We start from the raw sequence: 16,177 nt of genomic DNA on the forward strand, positions 1-16,177 counted from the left end.
CATTGTCAGCCTTCTTTGTCTCCCAATCTCTCCACACATGAATTTCAAAATCCATCTCATCCACAAGCCCTTCCATTGCCTTGCCTCACCACTCTGAATCCCTGCAATTTCCTTCAGCATCCTAAAGCTGTGGCCTCTTTTGCATCCCATTGTACCACAGTTTTCAGTCAGTGCAGTTACACTCTGATATGTTTCCAAATCTCTCCATCTTGCTATCCCTTTCCATCAAAACACACCTTATTAAAATTCACCACTTCTGTACACTACAGGTAAACATACAAGATCTGAGGAAAAAAATCCTAGCTAATATTTAGCCTCCGCTAACATCAAAGAAAATTCCCTGGTCAATTTATCCCATTACTGTATGTGGACATTACAGTGTGCAAACTGGCCGTCATGTTTTAACCACACTTCAAAACTGGTTGCAATATAAATGTATGTTTTCTTTCTTAAACCTTGCCTTGGTACCCAGTCTGGATCTCTCTCCTACTATTGTCTGATTAGTGTTTTTAATCGTCATAAGAGATGTTACAATGTTGTATTATATTAAAGGTGATAAACTAATACAAGTTGTAGTACAGTGAGAGAAAACGGTAGGATTGGGTATGAGAGGTCAAGGAGAGGGGACCTGAAGGGCTGAGACCAGAAGTTATTGGCAGGGTATGAAAACCTTTTAGCATTGGAGTGAGCCAGGATTGGAAATGAGAGAGAGACATAATCTCTGTCTTTCATTCCTTCAGATCCTATGAACCTGGACACAGCTTTCAAAAGGCATAAATTAAGAGAGATCATGTTCTGTATCGAGAAACAATCAAAGATGATAAAATTTCTCTACACTCCCTCACCCTAGTGGCCTTCAGCATGCCTTTCTGGGCCTCATCCCAACAATCACCTAATCAGTTCACAATTCCAGAAGGAATCAACACAGAGGGAAATTAATGAATTTCACTTAGGGTTAAATGGGTCATCACTATTCTGCAGTGGTTCATTTTTCAAACAGATGCTCTATTGCCCTGACCTACCACAGCATTGATCTGTTTCTACAACTTTTCCCATAGCACCTAAAAGATGAATGTACTCATCTGCAGAAGGAGCTGAACAGTTTGGAAATGACACAGTGAGTATCTAACTTATAGCCAGTGCAAAACTTCAGGTCCTCTTTATGGTGAGCAGAACTGATCATTCAATTGCATTGCACAGGTTATAATTATTCCTAGTCCAACTGAGTGCTTACTCATTCCTACAATATTAAAAATTCATCGTAATGACAAAAGACAACAGGAAAATCATTCTCAGAAAACACAGATAAACTAGAGTGCATAATACAAAAGCTCAGAGTCACATGAATTGCAAATCTGCTTCAGGATCTGCTGTCATTGGCATGCACCCCTCTTTCCCCCACACCACACAGAAGGGGTCAGTGCCTGGGACATGGCCAGGGTGCCAGAGGGGGTGATGCGAACGCTGGGCCCTGATCCCCCAGGGCCTCCAGGCACTATTGCACCCTTGGCGTGGTCATCACAACTGGTTCTTGTTTTTGAAATCCAGTAAATGGCACCGGCGTGACGTCACACTGCCAGGGAACCCAGGAGGGCTGGACGCTATGGTGTAGAGCTGTTTAAATTTGTTTTAAATAATTTAAATTCATGCCCATCAGATTCACATCCTTTCTGGGTAAGAACCTGATTACATCACTGACAGGGGAACAGTGAATAGCTCAAACAGAGATCTTGACAGTCCAATCCGATTATAGTCCTAACAGGTTGAATGCTGCTATTGATGGAAAGGGCTTGGCCACTTAGCACAGAAATAACTAATGTTGTGAATTTTTCAGGTGAAAGAGATACTGTGAGGTAACTTTTCTGATGGAGATTACTCGGCCTTTATAGAACTCATGCGTCAAATTCAACTAAATGAAGTTCAAAGACAGATTTTTAGGAAGTGTGTGCAGTTCCCTCCATCATATTATCATCCCAGCATTGATGACAAAATAAATATTCTCAAAATAAACAAATTAGAACAAAGAACAGTACAGCACAGGAACAGGCCCTTCAGCCCTCCAAGCCTGCACCGATCACATTGTCCTATCTAGACCAACCGTTTACATCCCTCTATTCTGCATCTGTTCATGTGTCTATCCAGATAAATCTTAAATGTCGCTAACGTGTCTGCCTCAAGCACCTCACTTGGCAGTGCATCCCATGCCCCCACCACCCTGTGTGTAAAAATCTTTCCCTGCACATCTCCACTGAACCTTTCTCCCCCGCCACCCCCCGCCTCATCTTGAACTTGTGCCCCCTTGTAATTGTCATTTCTGCCCTGGGAAAATGCTTCCCACTGTTCTATACAAAAACCACAATAATCTTGCACCTGCGCACACTTTGTTAGCATTTTTCTCAATTTAAGTTCCTATCTCCACATTTAGAATGTAAACTTGTTACACTATACCCTTCCACCAGAGATATTTCAACACTATCACGAAGGGGGCAATGAAATCTGACAATACTGTGCCTTTAGGAAATGTAATTGTGTCATGTTTATTGTGCAGGATCTTTTTAGTAGTCAGTTCTATTTACAGGCATCGCTTTGTTTATAATTGCCAGCCCATCTTGAAGCTGGACAAGCATAATTGATCTTAATTGCTGGAGTGTTTGTTTTAATCTGAGCTAATGCAGTGTTGTTGTTTTAGTGTTTTCCCCTGGGGTTTTTTAGAATGTGGTTTGATTAGGTTGATTGACAGAAAAAGTCATGTGACTGGGTGGGGCTAGGCTCAGAGAGAAGAAAAAACTTAGTTGCTGCTTGTGAAGCTGTAGAGAGAAGTAGCGCTTTCTCTCTCGGAAGAAAATAGGTCTCTTTACCTCACGTTCTGCTGCTTGAAGATACCTTTTTTCTCTAAAGGCTGCTGTAAGGGAGTCAAAAGACAAGTGGCTTTTTGGATCTCTGTCCAGAGGCTGGAGATCCAGCATCCACGCAAGCTTTATGTTTTTGTGCTAACTGATTCTGAAGAAGGATGCATCTCTGCGGGGTATTGCTTAAATTGTAACTATAGAGATAGATAGCTGTTAAGAATTATACCTTGTCATTGAGTCATAGAGTCACAGAGGTTTACAGCATGGAAACAGGCCCTTCAGCCCAACTTGTCCATGCTGCCCCCTTTTTTTTAAACCACTAACCACTAACCCAATTGCCCGCATTTGGCCCATATCCCTCTATACCCATCTTACCCATGTAACTGTCTAAATGCTTTTTAAAAGACAAAATTGTACCCGCCTCTACCACCACCTCTAGCAGCTTGTTCCAGCCACTCACGTCTGTATGAAAAAATTGCTCCTCTGGACCCTTTTGCATCTCTCCCCTCTCACCTTAAACCTACGCCCTCTAGTTTTAGACTCCCCAAACTTTAGGAAAAGATTTTGACTATCTAGCTGATCTATGCCACTATCCAGCTGATCTGGATCAGCTTAAGTATTTCAATTGGTAAAAGTTATGCTAATTCTTATTATATTTTAACTATGTTGTTAAATAAAGTTTGCTTTAATAAAACTACCTAGTGGGTCAATAGAATCACACCTGGAGTGAAACACCTTATGCTCACACTAATACCAAAATCAAATAAAGTTGGGGGTCAAGGTTAACTTCTTAATATATCTTGGAGTTTCTGATCTGGTCCCCAACAGTAATTATTTCACAAGGTTACATTATAAATGAGGATTTAATCATACATTCCAAAGGACAGAGTGTGTGTCTTTAAAACAGTAACTGAATTATGCAAGCACTTTCATGTCCAATCATTCTCTATCCACTGAACCTGTAAACTACATGGTTTACATTTCCAACGTGCAATGCCATGGGGCTGGGGGTGTTAATTTATATCCTACAGATTCTTGCTCATATCCTATGGGTATAACATTTACTTTTTGTAACATATTTGTTATATGAGTCTATCAGACTGAAATTTATCTATTTACTGTAATGACATGAAATTGGTATAATTTTAATTTAAAATAATCAGCTCCATTCAAGTGGTAAGTGAAAACTTATCCCATCTCCCTTAAACATGAGTACCGAAGTAAACACGCCCTTCCAGCTGCTGTTAGTATACCCTTCCAAGAAAAGCACCATGGGGATTATCACATGGGAGCTAGCCTCATACAACAAGTATTTTGAAATAAAGTTTGTTTCAGGGTTATCTATTATTTGAAGCATTGTGCGCTTAAACAACTACCAGCATATAATTGTACTTCAAAGTATTTTAAGTAACTAAAACAATCTTCAACATTGTGTTAACACAATGATAAAATATTTGGAAGTTGGGAGTAGGAAAACACATTTGCATAAGCCAGTGGTTCCCAAAGGGTGCGGCGCGCCACACTGGTGCGGCAAGAGAGGATGGCAAGTGTGGCGGGAAGATTCAAGGACAATCAAAGAAACATTTAAACATGGATTAGATATTTTTCCAAAGTGATTGTTTTATACTTTCTGGATGTCGCATGATCATATTATAAAGTAGTTGTGTTCTATGTTATGAATCAAGCACTGCTCGGAGTTTTTTTTTGTTTTTGAATGTATTTCTTATCAATGAAAAATTTGGTGTGGCATGAGCAAATTTTTATTCCGAAAGTGCGGCCCAGTGAAAAAAGTTTGGGAACCACTGGCATAGGCTCAGACATTCTTCTTCATCTTTCCCCTTAAAATACGACCAGACTCCAATACTGTCACATCTAGGTTCTCCCCAGTTTCACATCCTACCATTCAATCTTCTTGTCTTTGCAAATCTTCCAGATCTTTGCAGCCCCTAAGGCAGTACTTGCCACCCTGTCTGTTCCCACAACAGCCCTATCAGTGCACCTAACTTGCAACCCCACTCCATCCCAATAGTCCCCACAGCCTTTTTCCCCCAGAGTCCAGCAAGGACTCCTTGCCTCGTACTTTAAGACACCATTTTCTATCTGCTTCTGCCATTCTCTTCCCTTTCATTCCCCCAACAATACCAAACATAATCTGCTTAACACTCTCCAATTCCAAACATCTTCCCTGCCATCTTTGTGTATTGTCCTTCAACACAACGAAACATAAAATTAAATACATAAAGATATAATTTCCACAGACATATGGGCATTATCATAATACAATTGAAAATGTTAGTTTTCACATAAGACTTTAAAATAAAATTAAATTATCCAGTTACAAATCAGTACTAGTTATATTTTACTTGCTGATCGCTTCTCGGCCTTTTGGCTAAGATCAAGTGTAGTATCGACATGCTGTACTTGGTTCAAGTCATTAGGTTACATTTTAGTTGAAGCAATTTTTTTTTTTAAGTGGCATCTCGGCCTTTTGGCTAAGATGGAAATGAGATCAAGCCTTGGAGGAGGTGCAATGCCAACTCCAATCAGCTTGGATCATGTAGATCACGCCCAAGACAGGAGGTGAGAGCCCTGTCCTGTCAGCTTGGAGCGGGAATGTCTCACTTGTTGAGACGGAATTGGACTTGATTTGATTGAATTGGATTTTTAAAAATAAATAAATAAAAGATCTGTAGAGAGAAGTAGCAATGCCATTGGAGATCAACTCTTACGTGCAAGTTAAAGTATTGTGGCTAATACACATATACTTCAAGCATCATAAAAACCAAACATGTCCTGAGAGTTTAACTAATCTTGAGGAACAGCCAGATGTACAAGCAGTCAACAATCTGCAAAGAAACAATTACTCTTCAATGGAGAGTGAGGTTTTAAGCAGAAATACCACTTTATACACAGCTCCAGGTCAGCAGCAGAATAATCTATTGTGCTTTCCATGGCAATAGGTACTTAACTTTGCAAACCAGCATATCCTCTAACTACTGCGATTATCATACAAGGTGCACTTTTTTCTTATTTTATTCCATTTTGTTTCTGTTTTAGTCAGAAAGAACCAGAACAATTCACAGAGAATAATGAAGTGCAGTCAGAAACATCAAGAGCTTCTTCCCCCCTCCCCTTCTGTTTCTCGTTCCTTCACAGAAACAAGGTCAAAGCGCCAAAGGACAAGGTGAGTGAGTGGCCTCAAAATGGTACTGGAAAATGCTTTCAAGGATAAATCGGAATAATCTTCCTTAACATCCTTTGCCAAATTAATCTAAGCTAGTTATCAAGAAATGTGGGAAACAATAGCACTGTCTTCAACAATAGTTTAACAATAATATTTAAACTGACTTTATTCAATACTGGTGTTGAGGCGCCATCTACAGATCCTGTATGATCCTGAACAGGCAGATGCAATTATTCAACTTTTTTTTAAAAATAGTACAAAAATCAATTTTCCCTTTCCCTCTTGAAGACATTGACTGAGCAAACTCCACATTCTCCAGTGCTTTGTGCAGGTGCCTGTTATTTATGCAAATCATGACAGAAAGCAGTGACAAGCTATTCGACATTCAAAGGATTTGCAGCACAGGCTGTGATCCTTGCCTAACATTCATATTATGCAGACTTCCATCAGAGGTTGTCAGTCAGTGATTAGGAACACAAACAGCTGTAAGACATTCTGCCCCGAGAATCTGTTTGGCCATTCAATTCATGTAAATCTTGATCAAGCTTCAAATTCTGAATCTGGTTTAGTGACTGCTATCTGTTCAATAAAACAGGTGGGAGATCAAACCTGGAATCTTCCTCGTTTGCTTAATCATTAAGTAAACTCTCAGGCACCTGGAAAGCCAAGTTTGGAGACTTTCAGATCAATATGGCAACAGAAGCATGCTCCTTTCTAACACTGTTTCACTCTTGGGATATTAACCGTGTGCTCTTTTTCATTTGCAGAAAGTTCACAGTTTGAAGTGCAAATGAAGATTAAAGAGGATGAGATGCCAGTTTTATTTCTCTTTCTATACATTACTCTATTTTAAAAGTCTTAAAATGTTTCCTTTCCCCATGAAGATTTGTGTAAGTGTGCATGGGTATATTATACACACCTGTGTCTGTATTAGCACCTTTTTTCTTAAATCAGTCCATTCTTTCAACCCTTTTGAGTTTATTCACAGACCCACCCACTGGAGGTTTGGGTTGGGCCACAAGTACTTTATTTAAGCACAAGTGAAACTTCATGGGAATCAGTATTTGAACTTCACAAAGTCAACACACACAAGGTGGGTTGAATCGTCTTTACCTGTGCTGTAACCATTCTGATCACTCGCTGTCCATGAGAGCGGTAGAAGCAGAAACAATCAATGGTTTCAAAAGGAAATTGATAGGCACTTGGAAACAAACTTGCAGGGTTACACAGATTGAGTGGGGGAAATGGGACTGACTGGATTGTCCCACGGGGAGCAAATGTAGACTCCATGGGCCGAAAGGCCACCTTTTGTTCTGCAAATTACCAAGTCCCCAGTGACTGCATTTATTATATTCAATCTGACCAGTTTTTCAACAACTCCCAGCAGCAGGAATTTACAGCAGAGGCAATAGGGTGCATTTTGTTAACACAGGATTGTGCTGTACACTCCAACATGGGATGTTTATCAGTCAGGGGGCCTCTGCTCTACCTTGTGATGTAATGGGTGAAACTGGCTGGAGGTCTGCAAGTTTGATCTTCGTGGATGCTGCAAGCGGATGATTAGGTCAAATCCCCACAAATATACAACACCCCTCAACACACAATGTACTGCTTTGCATCATTAAACATATTGATAGGACAAACAAAAGTCTACCGCCTTTCCCCTCCCTTTTCTGCCCTTGATCCAAAAATGAAACGCAGGACAACCTTCATTCAGTTCCATGGTGAGACATAATTCTCTAACAGGTCATTTCCTCATATCAAACCAAAAATATTTCAGCCTCTGGCCCTTAACCAAGGTCACTGGGAATAATTATCTGGTTCTTGTCTCATTGCTGTTTGCAGGGACTTGCTGTGTGCAAGTTGGCTGCTGTAGTGACTACATTTCAAGCAGCATTTTGTTGGCTGTTGGCTCTGGGACATTCAGAGCTCACATTTGGATGAGACATCTGTCTGTTTGGATTGTGTTAATATCTGCAGGAGATACCGGATTGCTGAGGAGCTGATTGCCAGCGGTGAGCTGGGTTATCAATTCTGAGGCATGATATTTCCAGAGTCCTTCAGGCAGTACATGTTAGTTGCACTCTAAATAGATATTGCATTTACTTATTTCCATGCAAATCATGGGTTTGGTGGATTCAAATGCCAGAATAAACTGCTCAAGAATTATTTTCAAACAAATCCAATGTTTACACAACCTAAAAATAACCTTGAGAATTAAACATCTTCAAGTTCTCAGTCCAATCCAAATGCAGGATCTTGTTTGGCTTTGAAAAATGGGATTATTTAGCCCTCTTCACCTTTAATCCCCCCCCCCTCCCCCCCACCAGGATACTTTGAATACTCATTTTCTATGAACAGGAGAAAATAGAATGCAATTAAAACATGTATTGGGTCCCAACCTACTCAGATGACACGACCATCTTCTTCTACTTTTATCCTGCTCCTTCAAGAAATGGGGGAGAAAGTGGCGACTGCAAACCTGTCAACCTGACATCAGGAGTGGGGAAAATGCTAGAATCTAATATAAAGGTGTGATAATCAAACAATAAAAGTAGGCTTGGCCAGAATCAACATGGATTTAAAATATGAAGTTGTCCACTTTGGTAGGAAAAACATAAATGCAGGACATTTCTTAAATGGTGGAAGATTGGGTAGTGTTGATGTCCAAATGGACCTGGGTCACTGAAAGCTAACATGAAAGTGCAGCAAGCAATTAGAAAGGCAAATAGTACATTTGCCTTTTTTGCAAGAGGATTTGAGTAGAGAGTAAAGATATCTTGCTGCAACTGTACAGACTGCACCTGGAGTACTATGTAGTTTTGGTCTCCTTACTGTTCAAACTTAGATTCATTGGGGGTGGCATGGTGGCACAATGGTTAGTATTGCTGCCTCTCAGTGCCAGAGATCTGGGTTCAATTGTGAATTTGGGTGACTGTGTGTAGAGTACATTCTTCCCATGTCTGCGTGGGTTTCCTCCCACAGTCCAAAGATGTGCAGGTTAGGTGAATTGCCCCTTAGTGCCCCATGTGTAGATGAATTAGTCATGGTAAATGTGCAGTTACGAGGTGGAGGAGAGGGCCTGGGTAAGACACGGTCAGACTTGGTGCAGACTCGATGGGCCGAATGGCACTGTAGGGATTTTATGATTGATTGAAACATACAAAATTCTTAAAGGCTTAGAGCAGATGCCCCCTGACTGGGAGATCCACAACTCGGGAACACAATCTCAGAACAAGGGGTAGGTCATTTAGAACTGAGGAATGTTTTCATCTTTAGAATTCTCTGCCCTAGATGGCTGTCGAGTATGTTCAACACAGTAAGAAGTCTAACAACACCAGGTTAAAGTCCAACAGGTTTATTTGGTAGCAAATGCCATAGCTTTCGGAGCGTGCTGCTCCGTCGTCAGGTGGAGTGGGAGATGTGCTCACAAACGGGGCATACAGAGACACAAACTCAATTTACAGAATAATGATTGGAATGCTAATCGAGCAAATCAATGCTAATACAGCTAATCAAGTCTTAAAGGTACAGACAATGTGAGTGGAGAGAGCATTAAGCACAGATTAAAGAGATGTGTATCGTCTCCAGACAGGACAGCTAGTGAGAGTTTGCAAGTCCAGGCAAGTTGTGGGGGTTACAGATAGTGTGACATGAACCCAAGATCCCGGTTGAGGCTGTCCTCGTGTGCGGAACTTGGCTATCAGTTTCTGCTCAGCGACCCTGCGGTGTCGTGTGTCTGCGCTACAACATCGGCTGAATGAACACCGCTCGACAATCACCAGGCAAGAGTGTTCTCTTCCTGTTGGGGAGCACTTCAGAGGTCACGGGCATTCAGCCTCTGATCTTCGGGTAAGCGTTCTCCAAGGCGGCCTTCACGACACACGACAGCGCCGGGTCGCTGAGCAGAAACTGATAGCCAAGTTCCACACACATGAGGACGGCCTCAACCGGGATCTTGGGTTCATGTCACACTATCTGTAACCCCCACAACTTGCCTGAACTTGCAAAATCTCACTAGCTGTCCCGTCTGGAGACAATACACATCTCTTTAACCTGTGCTTAATGCTCTCTCCACTCACATTGTCTGTCTGTACCTTTAAGACTTAATTAGCTGTATTAGCATTGATTAGCTTGATTAGCATTCCAATCATTATTCTGTAAATTGAGTTTGTGTCTCTGTATGCCCTGTTTGTGAGCACATCTCCCACTCCACCTGACGAAGGAGCAACACGCTCCAAAAGCTAGTGGCACTTGCTACCAAATAAACCTGTTGGACTTTAACCTGTTGTTAGACTTCTTACTGTGTTTACCCCAGTCCAATGCCGGCATCTCCACATCATGAGTATGTTCAAGGCAGAGATTTCTACACATTAAACGTCAAGGGATTAGGAGGACAATATAGAAAAACGGTGTTGAGGTAGAAGATCAGCCATAATTTAACTGAATACAGAGTCAAATGGCCTTCAGTTCCTACCAGTGGTTTCTTTGTTTACCCTTTTCAAGATGAGACCTTTGTCACATTGTCCACGGAGCTGCTCCTCCAAATAGATCACCTGCAGTCTGCATTAAGTGGGCTCCTTTCAACATAGTGAATATCAACAGGTGTTACCAACTCAGATTGGGTACTCATCACCCTCAAATCACTGCATGTAATAGGACAGAAAGAGAATCCACACAAGAGGTCAGTGTTCTTTTGAAAATATTCTCTACTTTGAAGTCAGACAAAAGAGTAGAGGTACAGTTGTTGTTTCACATTCACTTCATAGAAATATGACAAAATGTGTCACTGCAGTAACCAACACTACATTAATGTAAATATTATGCATGTTTTTAAAACATTTACATTTTAATCACTTTGTACACACTTGCATGATTAGCTGATTCATTGCTCTTGCTTCAAATCGCTTGCATTACAGCACCAATGTTCAGAATTCAACTATATGTACATGAAGAAAGACCATTGCACCCTTGCAAAAATAGTGTTAAAAGGTACAGGCAGGTTAAGTCCATTTCTCACGCGAGATTGTCAATGTGTCTTTCTCCTGAAGTTTACTTAACTGGCCAAACTCTCTCTTCATCTGAAGTTAAACTGTACAGTACTTTGATGTACTATTTACACTGCACTGCAAGACTTTACACACAATTTATCAATACTAGTTGGATTCATCACCTGAACAAAGGGTTTAAGGAATTGCTTAGTTAGAGGGTCACCTAGTTGATACCTAGAAACAAGGAACACACCCCCACCCACTCTCTCTCTGATGGCAGGAAAAATATTAAGTAATCTTTGAAACTACTTTTCCTCCTTGTGATCTGGAATTTAACTGAGAGAAGAAAGAGTTAGTAAGTTCCATGGCACAGAGCAAAGTAAGTTGTCTAATTTTTCTATAGTACCGGTTGCTGCACAGTCACATCTTTACCAGCACACAGGTGCAGACGGATTTACTGCCAAGCAAAATAAGCCCATAATAATGTATGTATTTTTGTAAATTCCCTCTATTGGGAGCAGTTAAGTTAGCAACACATTACTCCGAGATATAAACATAGACACTGCATTGTAGCAAGTTATTCAGTAATCAAGATGTCAAAACTCAGATGCTTTGTTCTCGCCCACTATCTACACATCTCTTTCCAACAGGAGTCCTGGGTCAGGGTAAGCAGAGTTTAGGAATTCTTAGGACAACTGTAACTTGACTCTCAGTTGGCTAAGTCAACATAGCACAGCACAATCTGAGAGCTTCCTGGTCAGTATGACCTGGTTCCTTGCTCAGCAGTACATTTATGCACTTGTCCATTGGAGGACTTTAACAAGTACGTTAATACAATAGAAAGAATCCAGACTCTGTGTGCACAGTATTCCAATAATGTGCACTGCTTCCTAAATTCCACATTAATGTAGTGGAGTCCTCCATGTGTGTGCGCACTTAGAACCTCAGAGGTGTTGGTATCATGTCCTCGAGCATTGTCTCATGATTATGACAGGTTTACTGTAGATTCACATAGTGAATTAATTGTCCATCTCAGTAATGCCAAAGGAATGGTACACAAAGCAGATGACAGGCATTTGCTTGCACCACAAAGGAAGAGAAAAATCAACAACTAGGATTGGATTACATACCTCATAGGTGGGTAACAACTATTTCAGTAGCTCCAAAAATAATTAAAATTAGACGGGACTTTTCCATTTCCTGCCTCTCAACTATATTTCATATTTTGCAGTTTTCATAAGACCAATTGGGACATTGCATTTCCTAATCTCTTGTAACATCCACTGACAAAATCAGAACTATCATTTTACTTACAGATAGAGCTGAACATCATACAGTTCAATATTATTTGATCAGTTAGAATAACAACCAGCAAGTTGCAAAGGCTTAATTCTGTTCACAAGTAAAATGTTCCTTTGAATCACGAGATCAACCTGTTCATTTCATCAAGCTGCATTAGGGGGAACAAAATATGAGACCTCCTGAGATAAAATTAGCATTTGTAAAGTTGGAATGGCAACTAATTTGACACTGGATCTATGAGCAATTCTGCAAAATGTCCTTCCAATGAATGTCGCTCCCCACTATGAGTTCAAGCCCATCAAAAATGCCTGCAAGTCTGAATCACACAACCACAGTAAACACTTGCACATTGCAGTGAATGAACATGCAAGCATGACTCTTTCAGTTTTATACATGGGCATTAGCTGATCATTTTCTTTTAATCTCTGTAATGCTATTAACCATGCCTGTGGAAAGTTTTCCACCTGATATCAAGCTACCTGTGACTCATTACAAGAATAGCCATCATGTTAATTGAAAATCCTGGTAATATTTTCCTCTAAGACTTTGTACCCTTACTAGAGGCACACAGGCTCTACAATCTCTCACAACTTGCACTTCTTTTTCACTTGCACTGTACTCTTGACAAGGGCAGCAGCACAAATGTAGACAGAATTAGCAACGAAATTAGAAGTGAACCAGATGGAAGATGGCATCAGTCCTCAAGTATTCTTTATCAGATGTCCAAACAGATACTGTAATATCTACTTGGCTTGAGCAAGATAGGGCTGGCAGTGAAGTAACGGTCAGTGTTGGTCAGGATCATTGCCATTTACACAAATGAAACAAGTTAACAGAAGAGCTTCACAACCAAAAATGTAATGCAAGGTGAACTCATGAGATACCAGATCACTGATGACTACAGATTAAGTCCTTTATTTCAAGAAAGTTTCAAAAGCAGGTTAATGACTGAGCTGTAAGCATACAGATGTTCAATCCTGAAACAAGTAACTAGGCATGACTACACTGCAATTTGAGGAGTACTTTTCAAGACCTGCAACATGCTTCCTGAAAGGTTGGTGGAAGCAGGTTCATTGTTAATTTTCAGAAGAAAATTTGATAAATACTTGAGGGAAAACATTTGCAGAGGCAATTGGAAAAAGCAAGGAAACAGAACTGCTTCTGTATTCTATGATCTGACAATATGTACAGGAACTATACAAAACCAAACCAATAAGGGCATTGGCTCAGCCAACAGCTCTACAAACTCAAGGCACCTTTAACAGAAGAGTAAACAGTGAGGTCGGTGTTCTTTACTGGACAATGGGCCGACATTAGGCAACATAAACCATGAAATCTACTGGATTGTTGTAAAAATCTCACGAATATCAAGGGAATCTGCTAACCTTACAGGGCCTGGCCCACACATACTCCAGTACACGTTGCGTAGCTGGCTTTTCGTGGTCAGAAACCAAATATCTGCGTTTGTAGAAGCCTTGAAAAGTGCTTTAATTTGACCCTTCACCTTGAAAAGTCCTTGAATTTCAATTTTTCGGCCTTGAAAATGCTTCTCAAACATTGGCAGGATCTTAAAAATGAAAACAAAACTTGGCCTAAAATTATGTTTTGATTTGATGCATTGAAATTGTCACCAGCCGCTTAAGGCATCACATACATTGCACGCTTTCAACTGTAGGTTGAATTTTGATCAAAAGCTCATATAATACTGTCTTCATGGCTGACTAAAATCTCTCAATAAAATGCATGCCAGAAGGGCTGTACTCCCCAATCACCACTATGCAAAAATGCAATGCAAGGTACGCATACATGTTATGTAAAAGATCACATACATGCAACCTTTGCTTCTCTTTTTTGATTACATGAGCACTTATCCGTTTGTTTAAGTAAACTTGGGACGAATGCTACTGCCTATTGAAAATTATTAGTTGAAATATCTTTGTTTGATGCCATCAATATATTCCCACATGCTGCGAGATGAGGATTTACAATTAGAAAATCAAATGGGAACTGGGTGAGAGGGAACAATAGCATAAAAAAGTGGAGCAGGACTAACATTAGTCAACAAAACTGACTTGGAGAATCTGGATAGGAATAATGACAGAAAAAAATGAGAATAAGGAAATTATGAATAGGAGGAATGGGAATGAGACAAATGAATTGAGAGATGGAGGAAGTGTGATACAAATCGGATCGGGACAGGGCAGGAGTGGCATGAACAGGTAAAATAATAGGAAGGAGTGTGCTTACTAAAATGGGACAGGACCAGAAAGTCACTTGCAGATAGGGTTCCATGCTGCAGTTTGTAAGAAGAGTTATTACAACTTTTAAGGTTATTACGCCATACCAGCATTTGAATGACAGTAATTATGGACATTAACGCAATTGATGTGGTTTGTGCCCACATCTTGCACTTCTAGTTAACCATGCATCGTGTGATGGGAAAGGGACTTTCATTCTGCTGACACCGTATGACAAAACAGTAATGTTGCTACATTTAATCTAAAGTGGGTGGAATTTCCTTAAAGCGATGAAGCACGTTGTATGATGTAGGGATGAAAATTCAGGGTGTATTTCATACTTTTTCCCCCACCCTCTCAAAACAAATGTACAAGATTTGAAAAGAGAGACATGTTGCAGAAACTTTTCATCTTGCACTCATCAGGAAAAATGCAAGCGTGCCAATTTCAAGTGACCTTAACATATAATACTACAAGAGAAAAAGAGATTGGTAGGTAAGTAAACTCTGATTGACTGAGACATTGCCTTGAAAGCAATGAGGATCTATAGGTTTCCCAAGCTCCTGAGTAATTCAAAAAAGGTGCAAGGCTTGAACAAATTCCTTTTGTTTGCAAGGTCCCTGCATGTGAAAGATGTAATTTCTAGCAAGCGTAAATGAGTCACATTACGAGTTCAATTAATTATATTAAATTGTTTGTGCAGTTATTAGCACTTTTTCAGACACCTTAACAGTAGGAGTTTTGTTTTGGGTTTTACAAGCATGATCTGTTGAGTACATTCTGTAAACTGCCTATTACGAGCAAGCAAATGAACCATTCTGCCTACCATACAATTGAGCAATATTGTGTATGGATTTTAGTGCCGTGCGATACCAGATATAAAATCTATATATCCCAGCAACTGGCTGATCAAATCAAATAGCACGTTCATTCACTTAAATGAGCTAGATATTGGACTCAAAGGGCAGAACCTGACAATATTTGAGGTCCAGAACAAAATTGAGGCCATGATTAAAAGCTGGAATTTTGAACTTGTTGTGTGGCGGAAAACAACACCAGAATATTTCCAAGTCGACATAGGTAAAGTCGCCATAGTCCCGAATGAGCACAGACTTGACTGGTGCTGAGGATCACCACACCTCAGGCAAGGAACGAGATTGAGAAGGTGGGCCTTCATGGATAACCTCAGGCAGTACGGGAATTGAACCCACATTGTTAGCACCATTCTGCATCACTAACCAACTGTGCTAAGCCACTGCTGTAAGGAAGAGTTGAAGTACTTTTCAGAGTACATGGCAGATCAGGCATGCACAAAGCTGTTTGACATTGTCAAGTCACTCCTTGTGTTATCACATGGCCAAGTTAACATGGAAAGAGGATTTTCAGTCTTAGAGGTTGCAGCAGGAAACTTGAAAGAAAGATCCATTGTAGCATAACTGTGTGATCATGTGAATTTTTTAGATTTGACCAATGTAAAAAATTAGCAAGAAACTACTGGCTTCTGTGGTGTCTACAAGAGCAGGCTAGATGAACCTTTGGAGCAAAGCTGAAAAGAAAATCCCAAGTGGAAGGAATTGCATAATTTAAAGAAGAAAGAGTTCATACGATAAAAAT

General features: G+C 40.3%; 1 non-coding gene across 1 annotated transcript; it reads left to right on the forward strand.

The window, feature by feature from the left end:
- Positions 1-5,218: 5,218 nt before the first annotated feature.
- Positions 5,219-5,408, forward strand: LOC144493268 (U2 spliceosomal RNA). Its single transcript, XR_013497711.1, has one exon. It is a non-coding gene; the product is annotated as a U2 spliceosomal RNA (small nuclear RNA).
- The last annotated feature ends 10,769 nt before the right edge of the window (positions 5,409-16,177 follow it).

Source organism: Mustelus asterias, chromosome 4 (assembly GCF_964213995.1).
Source record: "Mustelus asterias chromosome 4, sMusAst1.hap1.1, whole genome shotgun sequence".
Lineage (NCBI taxonomy): Eukaryota > Metazoa > Chordata > Chondrichthyes > Carcharhiniformes > Triakidae > Mustelus > Mustelus asterias.